The sequence below is a fragment of the Artemia sp. Qi Xiang Cuo genome, chromosome 9 (assembly GCF_049724085.1).
Source record: "Artemia sp. Qi Xiang Cuo chromosome 9, ASM4972408v1, whole genome shotgun sequence".
In the NCBI taxonomy this organism is placed as follows: Eukaryota; Metazoa; Arthropoda; class Branchiopoda; order Anostraca; family Artemiidae; genus Artemia; species Artemia sp. Qi Xiang Cuo.
Window position 1 is genome coordinate 20,007,373 of NC_142802.1, and position 19,637 is coordinate 20,027,009.

A 19,637-nucleotide genomic window follows, 5' to 3' on the forward strand; every position below is an offset into this window, starting at 1 on the left:
ATGGATATCTCAAAATTTTGATCGGGTGACTTTGGGAAAAAATAAGCTTGGGAGGGGGCCTAGGTGCCCTCCATTTTTGGTCACTTAAAAAGGGCAATAGAACTTTAATTTTCGTTTCAAAGAGCCCTCCCACGATATTCTAGGACAACTGGGTCGATATGACCACCCCTGGAAAAAAACAAAACAAACAAATAAACACGCATCCGTGATCTTTCTTCTGGCTAAAAATACAAAATCCCTCATTTTTGCAGATAAGAGCTTGAAACCTTTACAGTAGGATTCTCTGATACGCTGAATCTGATGGTGTGATTTTTATTAAGGCTCTATAGCTTTAAGGGGGTCTTTCCCCCTTTTTTCAAATATAAGCCAAATTTTCTCAGGCCCTTAACTTTTGATGGGTAGGACTAAACTTGATGAGACTTAAACATTTGGAATCAGAATTAAAATTTCATTCTTTTGATGTATCTATTAGTATCAAAATCCCGTTTTTTAGAGTCTGTTTACTATTGAGCCGGGTTGCTCCTTATTTACAGTTCGTTACCACGAACTGTTTGACAATTAATTTCGGTAGAGTAAATCGAGACATCTACTTTTCACTGCACACATCACAAGTAGTACCATGTTTTTATATTCTTTTCACTATAGGAGGATCGTTCTTTACTAATTTTTTGTTAAAACCTAGGAAAAATTACTAAATTTTATACAAGTATATCTACATGCTTTTTATAGTATATTTTTATATACTATATACTATATTTATAGTATACTTTTACATGTTAAAAATCCAAGTTTGATCTTCGTATCCAAGATAATTTTCTACTACTGTGTTGAACAAAATACAGTTTTTCGTAAAAAAAAATTGATTCTATTTTAAAATTAATTTTTCTAATTACAAAAGGTTTTTAATCACATCAACTTCCTTTAAAATGAGCCATTAGACAGCTCTCTGCAATGTTCCTGTCCCAAGCTATCCGAGGAGAAAGAGAAGAAGAACAAAAAGATGCCATATATGCAGAATATCGTGGCTTCAGCCATTTTTCTTGATTTTCAAGCCAATATATCATAGGCAGCGCGCTAGCTCTGCCTAAGTAAAGAACGACGTGGGCACACTGTGTTTTTTTTTCTCCATGCCCAGGCACTTCGTATCGAAGGAGTTGTAGTAGAAACTTCGAAAAGGGCTCATTCGATTGGAAATTGGAGTGGCTAGTGCCCTTTTTAATAGTCGAAAGTGATTGGAGGGCATCTAGCCCCCCCCCAAACACATCCAATCAAAATTTGAGATAGCCAATTTTTTCAGCGTAGTTAATTTCCAGACAGAAAAAATATTTTTGAGGAGGACACACCCTCACAACCCTCGGGGCAAGGGTTTTAAGTTATGCCCTGAGGGTATAATAGAATGATGTTGGCACAATTTACTATTTTTTTTTCTCTTTAGAGCAGGGCACTTCAAATGGAAGGGGTCGTCGTAGAAACTTCAAAACGGGCTCATTCGATTGGAAATTGAGAGTTCTAGTGCCCTTTTCAATAGTCGAAAGTGATTGGAAGGTAACTAGCCCCCGCCCCCCCCCCAAGTCTATCATTCCCCAAAACAAATCCAATCAAAATTTTGAGATAACCATTTTGTTCAGTGTAGTTGATTTCCAGATAGAAAATATGTTTTTGGGGAGGACACTACCCATAACCCTCAGGCCAAGGGTTTTAAGTTATGCCCTGGGGGTATATAAGGTTTTTTATAGAAGGCGTTTTCATAGAAACTTCAAAAAAAGCTCATTTGGTTGGAAATTCGAAGGGCTAGTACCCTTTTTAATAGTCGAAAGTGATTGAAGGGGAACTAGCCCACCCCCACGCCCATCATTCCCCCAAACGCATCCAATAAAAATTTTGAGATAGTCATTTTGTTCAACGTAGTTTAAAGTTGGGGAAATTAGGTCTTTGAGGATGACAATCCCCCCACAGCCCTCAGGGCAGGGGTTTTAAATTATATCCAGGGGGCATATAAGGTTTTTAGTGTGTGTGTGTGTGTGTATTTTTGACAAACACTGTGTTTGTCACATAAACACTCAACCACAGATGCACGCACAAATACACACACACACAGATAGGTTTTTAGAAGTTCATAAATTCACCACTTCTTCCTTACCAGGGCACCGATTTTGAATAGGCATGTCTGATTCTTTTCAACTTTAAATTTTCGGAAGTGGTATACAAACTTAACGGATAAAGTAAAGCAATCATTGCAGTCGGGTAACATTTCATGACCTAAATTCATGTTTGGTTATGATACTCCCAGAAGTGCCAATTCACGGAAAAAACCCGGGGGGGGGTCAAGGACTCTTTCCAACGAATGGATATGGGGAGTTACAACCCCTTCCCATTTTCAATCTGCCACACCCTCCATGACACCACTGTACTTGACCCAAATCAAACTCTAAACGAAAACAGAAATTATTAAGAAACTTATTTAATACAAAATCTAATCTGCTTATAAGGCTTGAAAAAAAGAGAACAAAACACTAAATAAAAGATTCATCACCATCTGCCAAAAATAACACGGACTAATTTTTGTAATCTATGCGCTGCTAAATAACAAAATAAAAAATGAGGAGAGCCCACCTTAAGCTTCGTTTCTGAAATAAACATACTAGGCTAAAGTATCTGAAGAAATTTGAATCACCAAATCTTATTATAAATGCAATTAGTAGGGTGTGTGGGATCAATGACATCGATTTGCAAAAAAGGGAGGGGACATAGTTTAAAACATCTAAGAGGGGAATATTTATAGTTTTTAATATTCCAAAAAGGCATTTTATAATGAAAATACCCCCAAGAGAACTATCTTTGAGAATACAGTATGGGGACACAACCCCCCCCCCAATGGTACCACTGGGGGGGGGGAAGAGGAGGATATATAAAACTTGCCTTGTAAATGTTTACATATTAGCTATAACAATATTGTCATCAAATACATAAGAAATGCAAGAAAGATACTAAAAGCAACCGTTGAACACAGTTAAAATAGTTATAATGAGTCATCCGTTTGTACTCTTTGACAGCCAAAAAGGCAATGGACGCCATACCTTGATACGTCTTCCTCAAAGTTACCGAAATTGAGATCAAAGTTGTAAAAGGTTTCCGGGCCCAAAATTGTCTCTTCTAATACCCTAAGTAAACTGAAGATATATGCCCTGTATTCAATCAAAAAACTTATTCTAATTAACTTATGCACTTTTTGGCGTTCAATAGGCAATTGGAATTACTGAATTGCGTTCAAAAACACTAATTGAAACCTATTGCGATCAATTATTTTTTGATGATTGCGAAGCTCAATAAGCTGTAATGCATCCTTTCACATATAGAAAATTGTTGGTATTTTTATCCATCAGTACAAAATAGCCATATATTTGGCTTACCGGTGCCGCTTTGGCGATGCCGGGCGAGGTGGAAGCACCCGATTCCCACCACTAGTAAGAGGAAATAGCCATATTTTGATTAGTTTCAAAGGTTCTATATATTTGCAATTTCTTTTTGTTTGCAAGCTATCATTGCCAAATGTGACAATTTTGGTGCTTTTCTTTACACTTTCTCTTTGTGGCTGATAACATGACAATTCTTTCAGAAAACCGATACTTCTAGAAGATGGCACTTTATGGTCTATTGTGTATATGCTACAACGTCAAATTAAACAAATTTCTTGAATACCAATGTACTTACGTTTAACCCGCAGCGTATTGAAAGAGCTGGGTCTCGTATTATCAAGTTGAGATCTAACCCACTTCCCCAACACAAGATAGTCCTCCTATATATCAAAGTTACTTAAACTTTCTGTTTGTTTTGATTTAGTTCTACACAACAATTGACGTTTCCTCAAAACTATAAATTAAGAATCTTAGCAGTTCCTGTGATAATGCAGATACACCCTTTTGACAACTGAGATACAAACAGTGTTATTAAATTCAACTTCTCTCCCAAAATTCTATCAAAGTTTCAACATAATACCCCCAGCGTTCTTCATATATTGCAGATATGCCGTTTGGCAACCTGGATGCATATAGTGTATTTTTATTTAGTTACAACACACCTGAAATTTGCGAACAGACCCCTAACCGACCAACAGCAGAGACAGAGAGCTTACTGCTTATACTTCCATATGCACTTTCATTTCATTGGTTTATTTTATATACATTCTCTTAAACCTCTGTTAGAAAAGGAAGCCAGTTTTTTTTGTTGTTTTTTTAACCTCTTTTTGCTCTGCCAAATTTTCACCCTTTAAAAAGAGCGCAAAACAAGATTGTTGTCTTTGGTATCACAATCCAACTTTTGAAGTCACCACTTTGTGACTCCAAAGTTTCAGATCCACACAGTTTTTATTTAGTTCATTTTTCCCTGTGCAGCCAGCAATCATATCAAATGATCGCATACAATTAATACATTCTCCTTGCATTTCAAATTTCAATGTAAGTTTTTTTTCGCATAAATACCAACCAAATCGTGGTTCATAAGATTCAAGATATCGGTACGATACACCATGCATACGGTGAATACAACATACCATAACGATATTTCTTACTTATCAATACAAGCTTGCCCCTAAATTCTAGCGTTGTCATGACGAATGCTCGTATTTAATTCCACCTTCACCAAAAAAAAATTTCAGAGATTAAAGGACCTTTCTCGTATCAAGTCTAAAAGTGTTCAACTTAGACTTTGCAATATTTAACTCTACTAATGGCTTATACACATTTAAAATTGCCGAGTTAAAGAAACATGTGAGAATCTTTCAAATAATATTTTCAACAAAGTTACTAGGGAATGCTGTTTAAGTGCTGATACAGTTTCTACAATAACTGGACCTTGATTCTGCTTCACATACTTTAATAGCCATACTCAATGCTTAATAACTTGCTATATCCCAAAAATTCAACGAAAATGACCAGAAATCTTCTCCAAAATACTTTCAGCAAAATTCATTTCGCATATTCACTTTTTTTAATATATTAGTTAAAGAGAATGAATAACTGAGAGTAGAAACTGGAACTAGCGTAAAAAAAATACATCAGCACCATCTCGTTTTTGGCATTTCTTGCTACCTTTTCAAGATTTCGAATTGTTTTTCTCAGAAACTGAGATCAGACACTTATTACTACAGTAATTTTGCCAGTTTCACTAATTTTGCTTTATAACACTGAAGAAACTAACTTTACGCCAAATACAAGATGACGGTTACGATACGGTATTATTTGATAATGGAACGGATTCAAATTAGTAATTTCTATCTTTAAACGTAAATATTCATAAATGAACTACATTGGAAAACAATGGAGGCTTCACTATTATAAATGCAATCAAAGGGGGGCCTAACTTTTGTAAATGCTACCAAAATGAGGCCCAGAATTGAAAATGCTACCAAAAGGGATGCTGCACAAAGTAATTTTGATGATTTATCATTTGTGTAGTGGAAGGTTTCAGTTTTGACAGTAATGACTGCAACCACTCAAGGGGAAATTGAGCAATACGACAACATCGAAAATTGTAGCTTCTTGCCTTATAGACAAGAAGAGGAAGCTGCCTCCAATCAGGGAGAACCAGCGGAGAACCAACAGAATGAAGGAGTGGAAGGAGAGAACTGAATATTGTTTAATTTTATTCAGTGTTAATTAAAAAGAAGTAATGTTACAAAAAAAGGATGCTGCCACTATTGCAAATGCTACTGAAAGGGGCCCAGTGACGTAAATACTAACTAAAGGAGCTACAGCATACTTAAACAAAGGAAATGACAATTTTGAGGATATTAAACAAAATATATCATATTCCGGTTATTACAGAAATGTACAATACAACTTAATGACTACTTCCCAGTATGAATTCAAACATTAACGCTTAAATTGTCAGATAATAGTGAACACTGAAAATGAACTCAACAAGTGGGAAAACTTAAACCCATGAAAGGCAACTTAAGACCATTCTTCATCAGCTTCGATCTGGACTTCTAAGGCTCTCCCACTCTGAAAAGATAATTAAATCAATATTTTTTTCTTACAAGGAGGAATTCACAATTATAATAAACTCTTGGCCAGTATTGACCGATTTCTAAAATAGCATCCAATGAAACGAGTTCAAAATCGCCGAAAAAGAGATAAAGTTTGCTTTTCGTGAAGTAGAAAAAAGAAAAAGAAAATTAGCAATAGTATATTGGATAGTGGGAGGAAGTAGCGGACACAGAAAATTAAAAACATCCTTCAAACTAATTACGCGTTTATGCTAATTACTCAAAATTTATTTAGAGAAAAATATTTTAGGATATCAATAGACACACATTCTGGATTTTATCTTTTCTTGGGGGGGGGGGAATAAAAAAAATTGACAATTTGTGTGAAAAAAACCCAGAAATAGAAAAAAATTGGAATTTAGGGGGAGGACCCAAGTTCAACCCCCTACGTACGCCCTTGGCCGTCCAAAATCAAAACATATTCTATAGTAAAAAAAGATGTTGGCCTATACGCTGATTCATAATAATTACGAACTGTTTTAAAAAATAGAAATATTTCAAAAATACAAACTAAAGAAATTACAGTTAGTATACGGTGCAAGCAGTGTGTTTAAATTCAGTTTGTTTACTTTTGTGGAAAATTTTGGCAATCCTTTCATGTTCACTATTTCTATAAAGAAAAAATAGCCCACCTTTTAATAGCTGGGATAACCAATGGTGAGCGACAAATCTAGACAGACAAGGAGATGTAATTTCTAGAGGGATAAACACATCTATCTTTTAAAAGGTTTAGTTTTTTGGGAGGAATTAAAACCAGTAACAAGGTTTTGTACAAGTAAGCTGTTTCTCTGTGGTAAAAAAAAAAATTAAAAAATAATCCTTTTAATGAATCTGCATTTTAAATATTTTTTTCTTCTTAACTTTAATTTTTTACCTTTACGAAATTTTCTTATCTTTCCCAGTTTCTTCTTTGCTTAGATTTTCTTTCTGTTTGCTTTATTGAAATAGGTGTGCCTTAATCTTTTTTTTTGTTTGGCATTGCAATATTTTTTTTTAGGAATGTAACTTGCACAATATATATACATATATATAGGCAGCTTCGCTGACGGTGCCCTTCATAGCTATGCGACAGGCTTTTACATAGGGATTCCCATTGTCGCTTGTCTTCTAACCCAGGCTTCGCTGACGGTGCTCTTCATAGCTAAGCGGCAGGTTTTATATAGTGATTCCAGTTGCCGCCTGTCTTCTAACCCAGGTTTCGCTGATGGTGTTCTTCACAGCTACGCGGCAGGCTTTTATATGGTGATTCCCAGTGTCGTTTGTTTTCTAACCGAGGCTGTTGTCCCAGTGAGCCAGCAGGTTGATTTACACCATCCTCCACTTCTCACAATGTTTGTTGTTTGTGTCTCGCAATATTTTTTCCAAGAGATTCATTAGGTTACGAGAGATCCCATAATATAAAGGATGTAATGAGCGTTTTTCAACAGCTTTATAGGGGTCTAAAAAGTACATTTGGCTATATGAAAGGGGTTCAAAATCACCTTTAGGGGTGATGGAAATGCCGTTAAATTTATTCTGCTATAAATTTGTCCAGCTACTTTGAAGCTGAAACATTACGACTATTGATTGTTCGATCATCGCTTACATTTTAATGAAGCTAAAAGAGGCCGAACAAATTAATTTAGAAATTGTAGAGGTGGCAACGTAAATCAACCAAGCAAGCAGCAACCTCAAACTGAATCACCTTTGCTTACAAATCACAAAACTAATTGAATCCAAGCAGCGAAAGAAAAAATTTCAGACATTCAAGGGTGAATATAGACATAAACCAGATTCCGGACATTCTCGGTAACATATATATAAATAAACTTTTTTGTATCTCCTATCAACATAAATCACACAGTAGTCAAAAGGCCCGGAAACCATCCCTTGCAATTTAGCTGAGTGAGCCACAACTTGCAATTTGGAATCCCCCCCCCACAAAAACAAGATTTACTGCAATTGAACCCCAAAACGCAAAAGGCATATATTTCTATGCGAATTTAATCTTAGTTTTTAAATCTTTGAGATCTACTTACATTTCTAACTTCAGATCCACCAAAACGGCTCGAAGTATCGGAACCAAATGATGCACCACTTGCCATAGACTCGAGAAAAGCGGGAACAGTTTGCTGTGCCTACAGAAGGAAAACATTAAAAGAAGTACATCAACATCAAAAAATGGAAGTTTGATTTCCTTCTGCATAAATGGTTAACTCCACAGACCAAGAATGAATAAATGAAAGGAAAAAAGAATGCACAAAAAAGCACAACAACATGAAAAAAAATGGAAGTTTGATTTCCTCCTGCGGAAATGGTTAACTCACAAACCAAGAATGAATAAATGAAAGGAAAAAAGAATGCACAAAAAAAGCACAACAACATAAAAAAAATGGAAGTTTGATATCCTCCTGCGGAAATGGTTAACTCCACAAACCAAGAATCAATAAATAAAAGGAAAATACAGTGCACAAAAAAGCACAAAATGCACAAAAAAAGCACAACATAAAAAGACGGAAGTTTGATTTCCTCCTGCGGAAATGGTTAACTCCACAAACCAAGAATGAATAAATGAAAAGAAAAAAGAATGAGGATGACAAAAATTCAAAGCCCATAGGCTGCCATCCTGTCGAGAGGTAAACGTTTGGGATCTTTTTCTATTTACACATGCTATTGAGCATGGAAAATGAATCAAGGGCAATCGACACCTCAAAATCGTTTTGCAAGCCTCAGTATCGGCTGACAATCTCAAAAACAAGGGCCCATTAGGTATTTCGCCAAGGGAAATAATCACCGTCGAGAGCTATTGAAATTATGTGGTTTGACTGTCAAATTTGATTAAAAAGACAATGAAATTGCATGTCCCAAGTGTCGGCAAGGTTTTTAATCAAAGCGGGTAGTACCACATGGAACTCCCAAAGCTGCCAAATTGCTCAAATGATGTTTCATTTCAGTTAATTTTCAGGGTTTTCCAAACAGGTCTACTGGAAGAGGTCTTCATTTCAAAAAGAAGAAGAAGAATGCTTTAATTTCTGGAAATTATTAGTTTTCTGTCACTTGTTGATATCTTTTATCCAATCTATACAAGGAATGGTAAGACCAACAATCAATTCTGAAATAGTGGCCACACAAACTAAACAGCTTATATTAAGGGAGACAGGGGGATCTTTTAAGGTATCGAATCCTCTTTAGAGCAAGGAATTAAACTGTCTTCTAAAACGACATATTACTCTTACCAACAAGTTTTATTCTGTCACTTTAACGTGTTGATGAAATTCTTTTAATAGCAAAATCCCAGTAAATATAATTTTTTATGGAGGAGCCGAGGGCCATATACTAAAACTATTATTACATTCATCTAACTACTTATACATTACAACCGAAACCTAACGCTACTGCATGCCAGAACCGATTTAGTGTACTGGCAAACAAATTCGAGACCACAAAGTAAAACCCTTAAATCATCCCTATTTATCTCCAAAAATACCAGTGTCAAATGCCCGGTCACTTATGAACAAAACGGAAGAGGTCAAACTGTGCTTGAAAAATGAACTAATTAATATTGATTCTATCTGTGAATCGTGGTCCACGACTGAAGAGTATATTGCATTTTATGGTTATTATACCTATTTCAAACCAAGAATGACAGCCAATTAAATTATACTAACACACGGTAGTGGTGTTGGTGCTAATTGTCGATCACCTTAAGAAAATAGTTCTCAATTTCAGCAATATCATAGACAACACAATGTATTATTTGTTTCTTTCTTTCTTTGTTTTAGACCGTGGCACTTCGTATCGAAAGAGTTGTCGCGGAAACTTCGAAAAGGGCTCATTCGATTGAAAATTGGAAGGACTTGTGTCCTTTTTAACAGCCGAAAGAGATTGGAAGGCAAATAACACCCCTTCCACGCCCATCATTTCCCAAACATATCCAAACAACATTTTGAGATAGACCTTTCGTTCAACACAGTTGAAAGACCTGGAAAACATATCTTTGAGGAAGACATTCCTCCCACAGCCCTCAGGTCAAGGGTTGTAAGTTATACCCTGGGGGCATATAAGTTTTTTTTTTAAGAAAGCATTGTTGTAGAAACTTCAAAAGTGGCTCATTCAAGTAGAAATTCGAAGGGCTAGCGCTCTTTTCAATAGTCAAAAGTGATTGGAGGGAAACCCCCCCCCCCCTCACGCCCACAAGTTCCCCAAACATATCCAATCAAAACTGAGATAACCATGTTGTTCAACGTACTCAAAAGTTCTAGAAATTAGGTAATTGAGGATGAAAACCCCCCACAAACTTCAGAGCAAGCGCTGTAAGTTATACCCTGGGGGCATGTAAGTTTTTTTTATTATAGAAAGCGTTGTCGTAGAAACTTCAAAAAGGGCTAATTCGATTGGAAATTGAAAGGGCAAGTACCCTTTTTAATCGTTGAAACCGATTGGAAGGCAACAGATGGAAGGCAACCGATTGGAAGGCATGCCCACCATTTCCCCAAACACCGCCAATTAGTATTTTGGGATAGCCGCTTCGTTCAACGTAGTTGAAAGTTCTGAAAATTAGGTTTTTGGGGATAACCCCCTTCAGAGCCCTTAGGGAAAGGACTGTAAGTTATGCCCTGGGGCATATAAAGTGCTCATTTGGTTGGAAATTGAAAGGTCTAGTACCCTTTTTAATAGTCGAAAGTGATCGGAGGGCAACTAACCGCCCTCTCACACCCACCATTTCCCCAAACATCCAATCAAAATTTTGAGAGCCATTTTGTTCAACGTAATTGAAAGTTCAAGAAATTATGTCTTTGAGGATGACAAATCCCCCACACCCCTCAGGGCAAGGGTTGCAAGTTATGCCCTGGGGGCATATAAGGTTTTTTATAGATTGTGTTGTTGTACAAACTTAAAAAAGAGCTTATTCAATTGGAAATTGAAAGGGCTAGTGCCCTGTTTAATAGTCGAAAGTGATTGGACGGAAACTAACCCCCTCCCTCTCACGCTCACCGTTTCCCCAAACAAATCCAATCAAAATTTGGAGATAGCCATTTTTCCTACGTGGTGGAAAGTTTTGGAAATAATGTCTTCGAGAATGACGACCCACTCACAGCACTCAGGGAAAAGGTTGTAAGTGATGCCCTGGGGGCATACAAGTTTTTTTTTTTTTGTTTTTTTAGAAAGCGGTTTTAGAAACTTAAAAAAAGGGCTCATTCGATTGGAAATTGAAAGGGCTAGTGCCTATTTTAATAGTCAAGTGATTGGAAGGTAACTGACCCACCTCCTACACCCTCCCCAAACACATCCAATCCAAAATTTTGAGATAGCTATTTTTTCAACGTAGTTGAAAGTTCTAGAAACTAGATCTTTTGAGGATGACAACCCCCCACAGACCTACCTCAGGGTAAGGGTTGTATGCCCTTGGGGCATATAAGGTTTTTATACAAAGTATTTTAGTAGAATATACAAAAAGGACTCATTCGATTTGGAATTTAGAGGGCTAGCGCCCTTTTTAATAGTTGAAAGTTATTGGAGGGCAACTAACCCCACCCTTACACCCGCCATTTCCCTAAACACATCCAATCAAAATTTTGAGACGGCTATGTTGTTCAACGTAGTTGTAAGGTACAGAAATTATGTCTTTGAGGATGACACTCTCCCCACAGCCCTCTGAAAAGTGTTGTAAGTTATATCCTGGGGGGATATAAGGATTTTTATAGAAAACATTGTCATAGAAACTTCAAAAAGGGCTAATTCGATTGGAAATTGAAAGGGCTAGTTTCCTTTTTAATAGTCGAAAGTGATTGGAGAGCAACTAACTTCCTCTCACGCCCACTATTTCCCCAAATACACCCAATCAAAATATTGAGATTACTATTTTGTTCAACGTAGATTAAAGGTCTGGAGATTAAGTGTCTGGAAAGAGCTGTAAAATTTATACTTGGACATAACTACTCAATATATGATGATGCACTAAAGCAACTCAAATTGAATTCACTTGATAGTTGTAGACATGAGTTGCCATTTCGATATGGACTAAATATTTTTTTTAACTCCCCAGCCTCTAGTACTAGGAGAAATTACAAATTACTCGCGCCTTATTTTACCCGGTATTTCAATAATATCACCTTAACAAATATTTAATGTTTGGTGCAGTTTATTTCAGGTATTTGCCTGTGAATGTTTTTGAATGTGCCAACCATTTATATTTTTAATATTCTGATATATTCTCTATAAATGGTTACTACACTATTTTAACTGTGCAAATTGTTCTTGACTTGCATTAATTTTATAGTATTTTTTTATTGACTCATTTTAATTTATTGACCTTGAAGCATCACTTGCTGCCCTAATGTTTTTGTGTCGCCATTTATTTAAAAAAATTTCTTCGTTTTGGGTCTTTTTTCTGTGTCATGACATGTTCATGGCTCCAAATCCTTAAAAATTTAACCGGAATATTCAACTTCAATAAACTTACATCCTATCCCTAAATCTAACTTGCCTCTATAATACTAAACTCTCGGATAGACGTACTAACATGTAAAATCAGTAATTAAGAAGATTTTATTTGAATAGTAACTTTCAACAATTAACTTGACAAATTCGCTAAAATATTCATTACCAGGATTGAATGCATGTTGAACCTCTTTCACAATAAGCATGACAATATTTCTTTAGGAAAGGAAAAACATGTTGCCAAGTTTAGTTTTCTTATGAAATGGTCACACATTAGTACCAATAAAAAAAGAACAAACAAAGGAAGAGAAGGTGAAAAAGATAGAAAAAGGAAATTAGAGAAAAAAAAGGTAAAGGAGAAAAATAAAGAGAAGTTAAAGGAGAGATTAAGAAAAAAAGAGAGCGAAATAAAAAACCATTTACCGCAGCAAGAACATTGACCAGCCTCCCAGCAATTGCAGAATCCTTATCTGGGTTGAAAAATGATATGGCATGCCCAGTATTACCAAGGCGACCCGTTCTTCCGATCCTATGCACATATTCGTCAATATCTGTGGGTAGTTCATAGTTAATGACTAGTCCAACGCCCTTTATATCTAAAAAGGAGAGAAAATCAATTAATAAACTAAAAGGAATCATTAAAATTATAAAAGCTTCGAAGAAATTATTTACCAACAGGAGCAAAAGAGTTAAAAGGTTAGTAAAGCTTTTGAATGGTCTTTACCATACGATTCAAACATGCGAGTCTCGTTAGGCAATAGATAAATAATAATAAAAAAAACCATCAAAATTGCTCTTCATAAACACCTCCCTAATGATTGATGGAAGAGGAAAGTAGTATAATTTTGGTCAGTGGCCGGGTAATTTCACCTTCTTTATAAAGCGAAAAATCCATAACCAATGGCTGGTTCTTTTGCGAGTTTAACACAACTTTTTTCAAACTTGACAGCTTATTAGCATTTGAATGCTTCTTCACTTAATCGCTATTGATCACAAACTTAAGTATTTGATTGAGTCTAGAGTTCTCTCGTATGAAAATATGTACCCTAATTGCTACCTTGCATTTCCATTAATTTGACTGTTCATTCTTTTTTCGCAAAATTAATTAGTGAAAAAAAACCTGCCTATCTGCTCCTTTGTTACTTCAAAGCTATCACTTACAATTCTTGATTATCCAAATTTAAGTCCAGAACTATGAACATATAGGTAAAAAAAAAAAATTATACAAAGTACCATAGGTATTAGCGAGAATCCTGCAATGACGTGTTCGGAAATCTCATGGTTAGATACGAATCCAATACACTAAGGAGAAACGAGCCATCTTCAGAAAATCCCAAACTATTTGCAATTTTAGTTTTTGAAATTTTAAAATTTGCTGCCCTACTTTTCTAACTATAATTTTATTAATTTAACTAAATAACTAAAATTTTAGTTATTTTTGCAATTTTTAGTCAGTTTCCTGCCCTACTACCCTTACTGTCATTAATACCAGTGGTGGATCCAGGGGGGGGGGCGTCCCCTCCCTAGGATAGTCTAAAGAAGTGTAATTTACTTAATTAACTCAAGTTTGCGTTAATTAAACTTGTTCCTAACGCAAATTTATCGAATCAACCTATTTTGCGCCTCCTATTTTTTTTTTATTGGATCAACCTATTTTGTGCCCACCCCCTTAAAAAATCCTGGATCCGCCCCTGATAGATACTGCCCAGAAAGAATTTATTGCAATATCTCTACTTTCAGTCAGCAATGATTCATTCTCTCCGGTCTTACCGCATATTATTTACCGTATTTTAAGCTGCCTAATCAGTGGAAAGAGAGAGCTAGGTACAATCATATTAATCACACTCACAATAATCAGAGGCAACGCTGTAGCGTTGCCTATAGTAAAGGCCATACGGCTCCAATGTTTTATTAATTTTTTTTTCCAGAGGCACTTCATATGGAAGGGGTTGTCATATAAACTTCAAAGGGGGATCATTCGATTGGAAATCGGGAGGTTCTAGTGCCCTTTTTAAGAGTCAAAAGTGATCGGAGGACAACTAGCCCCCCCCCACGCCCATCATTCCCCCAAACCCATCCAATCAAAATTTTGATAGCCATTTCGTTCAGCGTAGTTGATTTCCAGATAGAAAATATATTTTTGAGGAGGATACCCCCCCACAACCCTCAGAGCAAGGGTTTTAAGTTATGCCCTGGGGGCATACAAGGTTTTTATACAAGGCGTTGTCGTAGAAACTTCAAAACAGGCTCATTCAATTGGAAATTAAAGAGCTAGTGCCCTTTTTAATAGTCGAAAGTGATTGGAGTGTAACTAGCCCCCCTCCTCCCCCCCACCCAAAATTTCCCCGAACACATCCAATCAAAACTTTGAGATAGCCGTTTTGTTCAGCGTAGTTGATTTCCAGGTAGAAAATATATTTTTGAGGAGGATACCCCCCCCACAACCCTCAGGGCAAGGGTTTTAAGTTATGCCCTGGGGGCATATAAGGTGTTTATAGAAGGCGTTGTCGTAGAAACTTCAAAACAGGCTCATTCAATTGGAAATTAAAGAGCTAGTGCCCTTTTTAATAGTCAAAAGTGTTTGGCGTGGAACTAGCCCCCCCCCCCCACGCCCATCCTTCCCCATAACACCTCCCCTCAAAGATTTGATATTACTCTTTCGTTCATCGTCGGTGGTTTCTGGATAGTAAACATATTTTTGAGGAGGATACTCCCCCACAACCCTCAGGGCAAGGGTTTTAAGTTATGCCCTGGGGGCATATAAGATTTTTATAGAAGACTTTGTGGTATAAACTTCAAAACATGCTCATTCGATTGGAAATTAAAGGGCTAGTGCCCTTTTTAACTGTCAAAAGTGATTGGAGTGTAACTAGCCCCCTCCCCCCTCCCCACGTCCATAATTTCCCCAAAAACATCCAATAAAAATTGTGAGATAGCCATTTTGTTCAGGGTAGTTGATTTCCAGGTAGAAAATGTATTTTTGAGGAGGATACTCCCCCACAACCCTCAGGGAAAGGGTTTTAAGCTATGTCCTGGGGCATATAAGGTTTTTATAGAAGGCGTTGTCGTAGAAACTTCAAAAAAGGCTCATTCGATTGGAAATTAAAGGGCTAGTGCCCTTTTTAATAGTCGAAAGTGATTGGAGTGCAACTAGCCCCCCCCCGTCCATCATTTCCCCAAACACATTCGATCAAAATTCTGAGATAGCCATTTTGTTCAGCGTAGTTGATTTCCACATAGAAAGTTTGTTTTTGAGGAGGATACTCCCCCAGAATCCGCAGGGTTAGGGTTTTAATATACATCCTGGGGGTATATAAGGTTCTATAAAAGGTGTTGCCGTATAAACTTCAAAAACGGCTCATTTGATTGGACATTCAAAGAGATTGTGCCCTTTTTAATGGTCAAGAGTGATTGGAGGGAACTAGCCCCCCCTCCCTACGTCCACCATTCCTCCAAATACATCCAGTCAAAATTTTGAGATAGTCAATTTTGTTCGGCATTGTTAATTTTCGGATTGAAAAAATATTTTTGAAGAGGACACTCCCCTACAACCTTCAGGGAAAAGGTTTTAAGTTGTGCCCTGGGGGCAGTTAGGGTTTTTATAAAAGGCGTTGTCGTAGAAATTTCAAAACAGGCTCATTCGATTGGAAATTAAAGGGATAGTGCCATTTTTAATAGTCTAAAGTGATTGGAGGGCATCTAGCCCCTCCCCGCCCTACACCCATCATTTCCCCAAACACAACCAATCAAACTTTTAAGACATCCATTTTATTAAACGTAGTTTTAAGTTCTGGAAATTAGGTCTTTGAGGATTACAACTCCCCCAAAGCCCTCAGGGCAAGGGTTTTAAGTTATGCCCTGGGGGCATATAAGGTTTTTATAGAAGGCGTTGTTGTAGAAACTTCAAAACATACTCATTCGATTGGAAATTACAGGGCTAGTGCCCTTTTTAATAGTCGAAAGTGATTGGAATGTAACAAGCCCCCTCCCTGCCACGCCCATCATTTCCCCTAAACACATCCAATCAAAATTTTGAGATAGCCATTTAGTTCAGCGTAGTTAATTTCCAGATAGAAAATATGTTTTTGAGGAGGATACTCCCCCACAACCCTCAGGGCAAGGGTTTTAAGTTATGCCCTGGGGGCATATAAGGTTTTTATAGAAGGCGTTGTCGTAGAAACTTCAATATTACAATAAAGAACGAACTCTAGCCCATATGTACTGAAATGTCACTATATGACATATTGTGGTTGCAGCAGTATCCGGATTGCAGCAGTATACAGGTTGTAGCGGTAGCTATCAACCTAGTAAAAAAAAATTACGTCCACTACTAAGAAATATAATAGCCCGTAACTCCTTAAAATAGAGTCAGATCAAACCAATATCCGGGTTGCAGCCGTAGCTAGCAACCTAGTATGAGACGATCACTTCCAATGTTAAGAAATATAAAAACCCATAGCTCCTAAAAGAAATGGTTAGATAAAAAAAAAGTACACCATTAGAATTGCCTTGTCCGAAACCCCCATATAGAAAACTTTCTGTTCCTTTGCTTGAGCAGCAAGGGAGATATATTGGCTTGAAAATCAAGAAAAGTGGTAGCTACTGCAACATTCTGCCTAAAAGGGATATTTTTTTCTTGTTTTCTTTTCCACAGATAGCTTGGCACTGGACAATCGTAGAGAATTGTTCAGTGGCTCAGTTCAAAGGTAATTAATTGGTTTAAAAATATTACGTAACTAAAATAAATTATTTCTAAAAGAGAATAAATTTTTCCACTAAAAAATGAGTTTTTGATGTCTTTTCATACTGCAGTCTTTTCGAAGATATCTGGGTTGCAGCGGTAGCTAGCAACCCAGTAAGAGACGATCACGTCCAATGATAAGAAATATAAAAACCCCTAACTCCTAAAAAAAAGAGTATGATCAAAACAAAAAGTCCACCATTAGAACCGCCTTGTCCGAAACCTCTACAAAGGAAACTTACCGCCCTTTGGCTTGAATAACAAAGAAAATATATTGGCTTGAAGATCAAGAAAATTGACTTTAACCACGTTATTCTCCACAAATGGGATATTTTTTCTTTCTTCTTCTCTTCCACAGAAAGCTTGGCACTGGAACATTGTAGAGAGTTTTTCAATGGCTCATTTAAAAGGAAATCTCTAGATCTAGTGCCATTTGTACTTAATTTTTTTTAGATTAATTATTTTTACGAAAAGCTTAATTTTTTATATACAATATTGATCAATAACGTCATAGTCGTTGGATGTAGTTAGTACATAAAGGCTCGATCATCGAATTCAAGCTGAAACTAAGTAAAGGACAATTATGCCTCCATATATTTACAGTGATGTATAAGATTTCCCATTACATCTGTCAACTGTTCCAGAGTTGCCGGTTCATACCTTGGAAGCTTTTCACTAAACATGCAACATTTTTTTTGGATATTACTATGAAGTTTTGCGATATCATCTCTAGCTGACTTTTCAAAAAAATCCATTCTTTCAGAGATAATTTTAATCTTTAATTTTGAATATTTTTGTAATCCCGGTACAAAATTCGTAAAATTTTTCTCAATTTACAAAGATCAGCCTGCATTGTTGCCATCTTTTTGGACTTCTGAATATAATTTTTAATTTTGTCTATATGCGTTCTTTGCAGCTTGTGTAAACTGCCAAAATATCCATGGTATCCGAGCAATAGTTTGAATATTTCAATTCAAGCTAGTAAAATACCTTAAAATGTTAAAATTAGTTTTATTTTTGGTTAGGTTCTAACTACCCGATGTGGGATTTAATATGTATTTTCAGACTACAAAATTCAATTTTTTAATATATTTTATTTTTCAGTTTAGAATCTCTAAGGTTATTATGTAAACTGCAAAAATATTTTTGATATCTGAGCAATAATTTTAATCTTTTCTTTCAAACTAACAAAATACCTGAAAATTTAAAAATTAGTTTATTTTTTGTTAGGCTATGGGTACTCGATACGCGTCTTAAGAAGTGTTAATTAGATAATAATATTATTTCTTGTTTTGTAAGAAGATGCCTTCTAAGCGAGTAATACGTAATTAAAAAAAACAGTACTATACAAAAAACAGAGATAGCATCTTGGAAAAAAAAACAAAGGTATTCAACCGACCAGGCGTATCGAGATGCAAAAATTGATAGGCACAAACAGCGTTATTATAATGATGAAGTTTATAGACATGCAAAAATTAATAGTGACAAACAGCGTTATTATAATGATGAAGTTTATAGACATGCAAAAATTGAGACAGCCAAACAAAAGAGCAAGGAACGGTATGATAACGATAAAGATTACCGAAACAAACATAAGAAAAAAATTGCTACCAGAATAATGGGTAGATACTGGGGTGACAAAAGTTATAATGAAAAAATTAAAGTCTCTGTGAGGTTGTACCGAAGAACGCATAAGGACAAAGGGAAAAATTACATTCAGAAATACAAGAAGATGGCAAAAATGAAAGCTAATCTTCGTAAATTGAGAAACATTTTACGCATTTTTAACCAGGATCATAAGAAGCATTCAAAATTACAAATTAAAATTCTCTTAAAAAGAGCAGATGCTGTTGAAAAGTCGGCTAGAAATGCTCTGGCAAAACTTCATAGTAATATCCAAAAAGAAATGTTGTCATTTTATAATAAAGAACGACCTCTTGCCTATATTAAATTTTATACGCCAATTAATTATAGTATAGGTTAGTAATTCAACAGATAGCATGACACTGGAACATCGTAGAGAGTTGTTCAATGGCTCATTTTAATCCGGGTTGCAGCGGTAGTTACAATAAAGAATGACACCTAGCCCATGTTAACTGAAACATAAATAGGGATTATGTAATTTCCATCAGTATCATGGCTGTAGAGATGGCTGAAACCTAGTAAATAACAATCCGGGTTGCAGCCGTAGCAAGCAACCTATTAAGAGACGATCACGTCCAATGTTAAGAATTATAAAAACCTATAACTCCTAAAAAGGTCAGATCAAAACAAAAAGTATCCGTGATGTAGCGGTATCTAGCAACCTAGTAAGGGACGATCAAGTCCCATAGTAAAAACTAAAGTAACCGATAACTCCTGAAAAAGATTCAGATCAAAAAAGAAGTACACTATTAGAACTGCCTTGTCCCAAACTTTTATATAGCAAAC